Raw genomic sequence first — 8,952 nt, 5'->3', positions numbered from 1 at the left:
AGTTAACATAAATTTACACAACTTGAGTGTTTTTATCAGTGTTTAAAACTAGGCTACCCTTAATTTGATTTACAGGTGACAACTATTTTGTTGGTAAAGAATTTTGTTTATTATTTTAGAAGTTTGAAGGTCATGTTTGGAAAGTTTCATAACTGTTCAGTGTACCTTTACTTGTGGTGTAATACTAGATTTCAACATTATACATTTACTTAGAAATGAATTAATAGGGTAAATATGTTTTTTAAAATTTCTTGTAGATCTCTGTCCTTCATATGTGATCAAGAAATTAAAAACGACAAAACCCAGTAGTGCAGGAAGAGCATATCAAACAGTGATGTTTGGAAGTTGTGAAAGCCATATAATCAAAGATTTTTACTTCGGGGAAATCCAGAAACATATGCATGATTTTGCTTGTCAGCAGAGAGATGATGAAAGGAATCACAAAGGAATGCCTATAAGTCCTAGAAAACATCTCAATGATAGAAAAGGTGAATTTGGTAGCGAACATGCTGGAAAGGAGCCTATTGAAAACAAACTTGGACTGAGGTTTCAGTCAAATCGCGCTGATATGGAGATATTTCACACTGAAGGAAACATTGATGAATATAATCTGGCCGTTCAGAAGTCTTTCAACAATAATTCCTCCATCTCTCCACTTCAAAGAGCTTTTTCTAGTGTCCAGTCCACCATTTATACTATATATAGGAATGATTCTAGGCATCCTTCAATACTGACAGAAGACCTGAAAGCATGCAGGAAAAATTCTTACAAATGTACTGAGTGTGGCAAAGCTTTTAGGATGCGTTCAAGGTTAACTAGTCATCAGAGAACTCATAGTGGAGAGAAGCCTTACAAATGTAACGAGTGCGGCAAATACTATAGTGCGCAGTCGAGCTTAACAGTACATCAGAGAATCCATACTGGAGAGAAACCTTACAAATGTAGTGAGTGTGGCAAAGCCTTCAGTTTGCGTGCAAGCCTAACTAGTCATCAGAGAATCCATACTGGAGAGAAACCTTACAAATGTTATGAGTGTGGCAAAGCCTTTAGGATGCCTTCAATCCTCAGTTACCATCAGTCAGTACATACTGGAAGGAAACCTTACAAATGTAATGAGTGTGGGAAAGCCTTTACTGTGCATTCAAACCTACGTATACATCAAAGAATGCATACTGGAGAGAAGCCTTATAAATGTAATGAGTGTGGGAAAGTCTTTACTGTGCGTGCAAGCCTAACTAATCATCAGATAATTCATACTGGAAACAAACCTTATAAATGTAATGAGTGTGGCAAAGCCTTTACATTGCGTTCAAGCTTAACTACACATCACAGAATCCATACTGGAGAGAAACCTTTCAAATGTAATGAGTGTGGCAAAGAGTTTAGTGTGCATTCGACCTTAACTAAACATCAGAGAATCCATACTGGAGAAAAACCATACAAATGTAATGAGTGTGGCAAAGCCTTTATTGTGCATGCAAGGCTAACTAGACATCAGAGATTACATACTGGAGAGAGACCATACAAATGTAATGAGTGCGACAAAGACTTTAGTGCATATTCAAGCCTAACTACTCATCAGAGAATCCATACTGGAGAGAAACCTTACAAGTGTAATGTGTGTGGCAAAGCCTTTAGTGTACGTGGAAGCCTAACAAGTCATCAGATAGTTCATAGTGGAAAGAAACCATACAAATGTAATGAGTGTGGCAAAGACTTCAGTGCCAACTCAAGCCTAACTATACATCAGAGAATCCATACGGGGGAGAAACCTTACAAATGTAGTGAGTGTGGCAAAGCCTATAGTGTCCGTGCAAGCCTAACTTACCACCAGTTAACTCATAGTGGAGAGAAACGTTACAAATGTAATGAGTGTGGGAAAGCCTTTCGTGTGCATTCAAACCTAACTACACATCAGAGATTGCATACTGGAGAGAAACCTTACAAATGTAATGAATGTGGAAAAGCCTTTAGTGTGCGTGGAAGCCTAACAAGTCATCAGATAATTCATAGTGGAAAGAAACCATTCAAATGTAATGAGTGTGGCAAAGACTTTAGTGCCCATTCAAGCCTAAATGCACACCAGAGGTTGCATACTGGAGAGAAACCTTACAAATGTAATGAGTGTGGCAAAGCCTATAGTTTGCGTGCAAGCCTAGCTTACCATCAGGTAACTCATAGTGGGGAGAAACCTTACAAATGTAATGAGTGTGGCAAAACCTATAGTGTCCGTGCAAGCTTAACTAGTCATAAGATAATTCATACTGGAGAGAAGCCATACAAATGTAGTGAGTGTGGTAAAGAATTTAGTGTACATACGAACCTCACTAAACACCAGAGAATCCATACTGGACGAAAACCTTATAAATGTAATGAGTGCGGCAAAGCCTATAGTGTCCATGCAAGCCTAACTAGTCATCAGATAATTCATAATGGAGAGAAACCATTCAAATGTAATGAGTGTGACAAAAACTTTAGTGCGCAATCAAGCCTAACTATACATCAGAGAATCCATACTGGACAGAAACCTTTCAAATGCAGTGAATGTGGCAAAGCCTTTAGTGTTTTTTCAAGCCTAGCAAGACATCAGATGATTCACAATGGAGTAAAACCTTACAAATGTAATGAGTGTGGCAAAGCGTTTCGAGTTAATTCAGACCTCACTTTCCATCAGTCACTCCATAATGGAAGGAAACCTTCCAAATGTAACAACTGTGGCAAGGTGTTTCAAAACAAATCACACCTTGTGATTCATCAGAGAACACATTCTGTAGAAAACCTTAAAAAGTATTGAGTATGGCAAAGCCACTAGTGTGAATTCAAAGAAGCTTAGCATCAGATACTCCATACTGGTGAAAAGATTTAGAAATGTAGTGGATTTGGCAGGGCTTTTAGGTATTGCCTTCAATTTAGGATTCAGTAAATAGTTCATACTTGGAAATGCTGTGAACGTGGCAAAATTTTAAATTAGGACCAACTCTTTGGTAGCTATAAGAATATATGTTCTGGAGAGATACCACACATTATTGTGTGACAAAGTTTCCAAAGATAAATGATTGGGAACAGTGGAATGATTCCTTACAGTTCAATGAGTGTGGCAAAGCCATTGGAGTTCACGTATCTTTAAAGACCAGATTCCACAGTGAAGAGAAATTATATAAATATGTGTCAAAACCTTTATCCAAGCCTTTCAGTCTTTAGACAGCAGAATTTGAGAAACCGTGCAAAAGTAATGTGCGTGTTATTGCTTTCATAAAAGGTAAAACTGGGACATCAGAAGATAATATTTTGGAGTGTAACCTTACAGATGTAGTGAACGTCATAAGGCTTTTCATCAAATATATACATGTTTTGTGTAATGACAATGGAAGGCAGAAATTATACTAATGAACATGGAAATACTAACTAAGCAAGAGTGTGTCCTCAGGATTCGTGCATTTGTAATGAAGATAGTAAGTAAATTATTTAACCAGTTCTCAAAACCAGCTCCTCAGTCAATAATCCATACTAGAAATAGCTAAGTCCCCAGTTCTTTGAAATTAAGACATTACATACTGCAGAAACATTACAGATTTTGTATTAAAGCTTGAGACACGTTATATATCATAGGAACAAGGACGTGTACAAACAGCCCATTTTCTTCACTGTTTATAACATTTAGTTTTATTTTCTTTAAAAGACTGTGTGGTTATGAAATTTAACCTTAAGTCCAAAGTCTGTTGAACTTATGACTTCCTTCCAGGCCTTTCATTCTAGTCTCTGGGAAGCAATCCATATGATGAAAGAGCCTACTTCAGGGGGCTCTTGCTGTGTTTCCCAGTAGAACAAGGACACTGAATATGACATTCATTGTTCTATGAACTAGCATCAGGGAAGGCAGAGAATAATGGAAAACTGTTCTTAGTCTTCATATTTACTAAGCACAGGGTGCCTGTCGTTTGACAGGTTATGTTGGTCAGGATACAAGGCTCCACCCACCATGAAAAAGTGCAGGTCTGGACATGAAGGTTGAGCTTTTCATAGGAGGAGAACGATAGGTGATTAGGGGGTGATTAGTGTTAGAAGTGATGCAGAAGAAGTGGTGACTTTCTCCTTTGAATGGCAATAACTTATATATCAAAATTCATGGAAAATTTGTCTTATTCATGGAAATTATAGAGAAAGAGCAGGTACCTGAGAGGGAAGCTTATTCAAAAGAAGCAGAATAGTATGTATGTGTGTATGGTTCTCACCAAAGTGCTGGTATTATGTTTTGCCAGGTTCATTGGGAATATATCTTAGGGCTCATGTTTTAATGAATAAAATTTAATTACTTTTCATAACCCTGAATGAATCATGTTTCTTATACCAACACAGTTTCATCCCATCTTTGTACTATACTTCATAAGAGAAACAGGCAATGCACCATTGCGCTCTCAAGCTCAAAGGAATCTATGACAATTTTCTTACATGTTGGGTTCAAATAATATACAAGTTAGCAGTTACGTACTCACAGTGTGCGCCCCTGGGTTTTTCTCTCCACGCTCTGCCCCATGACACTTATGAGGCTGTAATCAAAATATCTTACCCAGAAGTGGGTTGGCTGCATTTTAGGATTATTCTACGTTTGATTTTTGAGAAACACCATACTGTGTTCTTACAATTTGCCCCGATTTACAATTCATCCGACTACATAAGGGTTTAATTTCTCACCATTGGTTCAACGCTTGATTTTTTGTTTTCTTGATAGTGGTCTTCATATTTGGTGTGAAGTGCTGTCTTATTGTTTTTGGCTTTTTTGATTAGCAGATACATAGATATTTTGGAATGAGTAAAGAACCACTAGAGAGACATATGGACCCTAGAACATATTTCAGAGAAGCAGAAGTCTGAGCTTGACTTTGTCTTTAAGAGCAGTTTGAGGTTCACAGCAGAATTGAAGTTTCATAGTGTTTCCACATGCATAGTCTCCCTCTTCTCCACATCTGCCACCAGAGTGGTAAATTTGTTACATAGATGAAGCTACATTGACACATCATTACCCCCAAAGGGTATAGTTCTATCTCCATTATTTTGCCTTTTTTAGAATGTCATATAGTTGAAGCCATACAGTACTTAGCCTTTTCAGATTGGCTTCTTTCACTTCATATGAGATAATTCAAATTCATACTGGAGAGAAGCCTAACAATTGTGAAAAATGTGGCAAATCCTTTCAGCAGCATTCACATCTTATTCAACATGAGAGAATACATAACTGCAGAGCAGTGTCAAAATTGTAGAGATTGTGGTAAATTTTTTTTTGGAATACATCTCAATACATACATGAGCAAAGTCTTACAAATGTATGTGGCAAAGACTAATCAGTGTTCACGTCTTACTCAACATGAGAAAATTCATAATGGAAAGAAACCTTACAAATGTAGAGAATGTAGCAAAGCCTTAATTGGTTTCCAACTCTTATTGATCATGATAGAATTGATAGTGGAGAGAAACGTCTCTGAAGAATGTGAGAAGCCCTATATCTGGACCTACAGCCTCCACATCACAATAGTTACTGGCGAGAAAGTCTCTAATACTTGAAAGACCTTTGTCCAAACTATACACTTCAGAAAACACTGAATTCATGCTACAAAGAGACTAAAGATGTGAAAAAACAATGCGGAGAAATATTTAATCAAAAATCACATCTGAAATATTACAAAATTGACATTAGAAACTGGTAAGTCAAGAACACTTTTCAGATACACTAAACCAGAATATTTGTATAGAATACAAATGCAAAAGTTTAAAAAATGTTAATATGCTTCAAGGAGATGGATGTTCGAACAGGTAGAATTAATGTGCCTTTTTATATTGACAGTACTTGAGGTTTTTTGCAAAGGAAATATTCCACTATCAAATCACTTCATGCTGTTTTTAGGCCCAGTGTGTATATGAATTATGGTGTCGATTGCTGCTTTCTCAAAGATTTGAGAGCCTTTGTGTATTAGCTGGAATGCCCTCCGATCTACTTTTCCCTTCAAGATTGAGGGCACTGTGATGTACAACATATGAAGAAAATCGAAATAGAGATGTTTGTGCTCAGAATGTTGATGGAAGACACCGTGATGTAGGTATTCAGGTCATTATTCTTTGTATTAATGTAAAAAGGAGCATTGCTCTCTGAGAAAAATAACGTGGGATTCATTGAAATTCTGATGTTTTCTCATAGCCATGGTTGAATATTATATGAATATTATATGATGTGGTTGAATTAAGTCTTTAGAATCTACGGCCATGCCACCCTGAACGTGCCCAATCTCGTCTGATCTTGGAAGCTAAGTAAAGTCGGGCCTGGTTAGTACTTGGATAGGAGATCACTTAAGAATACCAGGTGCTGTAGGTATTAAAAAGTCTTTAGAGATATATAAGAAAGTATAGACAAGTCATTTTAAGTGCATGAAATTTAGGAACATCCTTGTGTACTAAACAGTGAGCCTCAGTCTTGAAAGCCATAGCACCATGCTCAGATTATTATACCAGAAGAACCTGAATGCTGCTTGACTGCTTGTAATTTGTAAATTGCAAAAGCTCACATTGTTTTTGTCACGCTTCACTTAAACTATTTGAACTTAATATGTTTTTATTAAACTTGAATTTGTTCACACTGATGTGTACTGAATGACGTGTTCTGCCGTTAACTTATCCCACCTTATTCAAGGTTGTAGGTAACAAAATGCTAGTTGGTAATGCACTTGAATCAATTCATTAGCAATTTTCTTCTTCATAGTTTATATAATATATTTCTTTTTGTTGTACATACTGGGACATAGTTAACATGAGATGATATAGGACTATTTTTGAGAGTTCAGCCAAACTACATGATATTGTTGCCTTAGCATTTACTTAAAATGTATAACCCCGGATTCTAGGGAAGATGGCAGACTAGGTAAAATCAGGATTCGTCTCCTCCCAGGTCCACACTAAAATTACAACCAAATTATAATCAACATGGAGAATCACCTGAAGTCCAGCTGATCATAACACCTATGTCTGACAATATAAAGGAGCCACATTGAAGCCAGAAGGAGGGGCAAAGTCACAAATTGGGTTGGACTCACACCCATGGGTGGTGGAGGATCACTGGGAGGGACAGCAAGGCTGCAGAGCTTTTCTGAAGGGGAGGGAGGGTCTTAATCTCATCTGGGGGCTCCCAAGCCCAGGGTCCCAGCTTAGGGAAAAGGAGATTCCAATAACTCTTGACTATAGAAACCAGAGGGGATTCCAGAAGTGTGGGCAAGATGGAAGGAGACTGAATCCCTAGACATCCCTTTGGAAGACCTGTGCGTAGGCTTTCTCACCAGGATACTGGTGGTGGGTTAGAGGCTTGTGTAGGTAGGATTCATTCTGAGTGTCTGCATTACCTGGCACCAGAACTAGGGCTGGAAGGGCAGCCACCATTGTGCCTTAGTCTAGCTCCCTTACAGGGCAATGTACAGACCACACAGCTTGACTGTGCAGACCCCTCCCACAGAGCCCTTAGGAAGCCCTGGTCAGAAGGTATCAGCCCGCCCCACCCAACCTGCAGATTGCCCAGGGCATTTGTTGTTGGATGGCTGCCAGACTCTGCTCCAGTTCAGATCCAAGCATTGACAGTAGGCGACCAGTTCTCTGAGCCGCATTTCCAAGATAGGATCAGGCAGATCACTGCTGCCAACATGAACTTGGGTGGATATCAGGGACCTGTGGGCTGGTCCCAGACAGCAACAGGTCTTGCCATGATCTGGGGCTTCTGCAGGAACTCACAAACGGTTAACCAAATTTGCAGAAAGACTGAGGCTATATAGATCTGACTGCCATTGTCTCTCTGAGACCCTGCCCCACCCTACCCCCGAATTGCCCCAGGTGGACCATTGTCAGAGAACTGCCACAGCACAGCCCCTTCCCTGCCCTGAACTCCCAATCCATACAAGCAACAAACTTTGGCTAGCGCAGGTTGGTCACTGCACAGAAATCAGTTGCAGGCAGACCTTCGCTGCCTGCAAATTTGGAATATTCTGTCTGGGGAGAGCAAGAGTGTGGGACCGCCCCAGATGGCCATCTCATTGTGATCTATGACGACAGCAGGAAAACTTGGGTACAAAAGTTGCACCAAAACAGGCTGTATCAGCCTGACAACCCTTGTCTCCCTGAGATCCTGCTTCACCCAAGCCACAGAGTGCCTGCAGCCCATGACAGGCAGCCGCCCCTGCCCTACTTGGATCTGGGGGTGTGCATTTTGCTCAGGCAACAGACCTCAGCTAGCGCAATGAGTATGTTTAGGTGAAAACAGTTGTAGGCAGACCACTGTTGCTTGTACAAGCTGCAGTATATCTTGAGGGGATCGCAGGAGTCTGTGAGACTGCCCCAGACAGCAACTTGTCTCCATGTGATCTGTGACTATGAAGGAATGTGCAGACACAGAAATTACAGAAAACTGAGACTATTGGCCTGATGGCCCTTGAATCCCTGAGCTCCTGCCCCGTTCAATACACACAGTGCACTCTGCACATTGATAGGCAGCTGCCCCTGCCATGGGGTGGCGCATTCAGGTCTAAGGTGGGCAGCAGCTGACCTTGCTATGAGTGGAAACTTGTACAGGGAGCCACAGAGACAGCGTTGGCATGTAAACTGACATCGTAGTGGCAGGGAGAAATTTACTTAATAGACGCAGGAGACTCCCAGGGTCCCTGTGCCAACCAACATACATATCATTCAGAGGTTCATCCAGATTCAGAGACTTACAGGCAACTGATAGACAGTGTCAGGCCTTCAGGAGTACTGGTCCCTCTGCTAAACTGCCATAGGTCAGGGATGGGAGATAACCGACCGCTGCCTACAGTGTGGTTTCTTCTTACCTATATAGGGCTAGCTTAGGCAACAACCATCTGTGATCGCTTTCTAGTTCTCACCGGGTAACCCTGCGCAATCAAAGCAGTGGCTGACCTTGGCCTA

At 40.2% G+C, this 8,952-nt stretch overlaps 1 pseudogene; it reads left to right on the top strand.

Moving 5' to 3' along the window:
• Positions 1–6,245: 6,245 nt before the first annotated feature.
• Positions 6,246–6,364, top strand: LOC111734226 (annotated as a pseudogene).
• Positions 6,365–8,952: the final 2,588 nt, after the last annotated feature.

The sequence above is a fragment of the Pteropus vampyrus genome, unplaced genomic scaffold, assembly GCF_000151845.1.
Source record: "Pteropus vampyrus isolate Shadow unplaced genomic scaffold, Pvam_2.0 Scaffold880, whole genome shotgun sequence".
Taxonomy (NCBI): Eukaryota; Metazoa; Chordata; class Mammalia; order Chiroptera; family Pteropodidae; genus Pteropus; species Pteropus vampyrus.
Note: the sequence above shows the minus strand (reverse complement) of the source record. Positions and strands in the feature narration are given on the sequence as shown.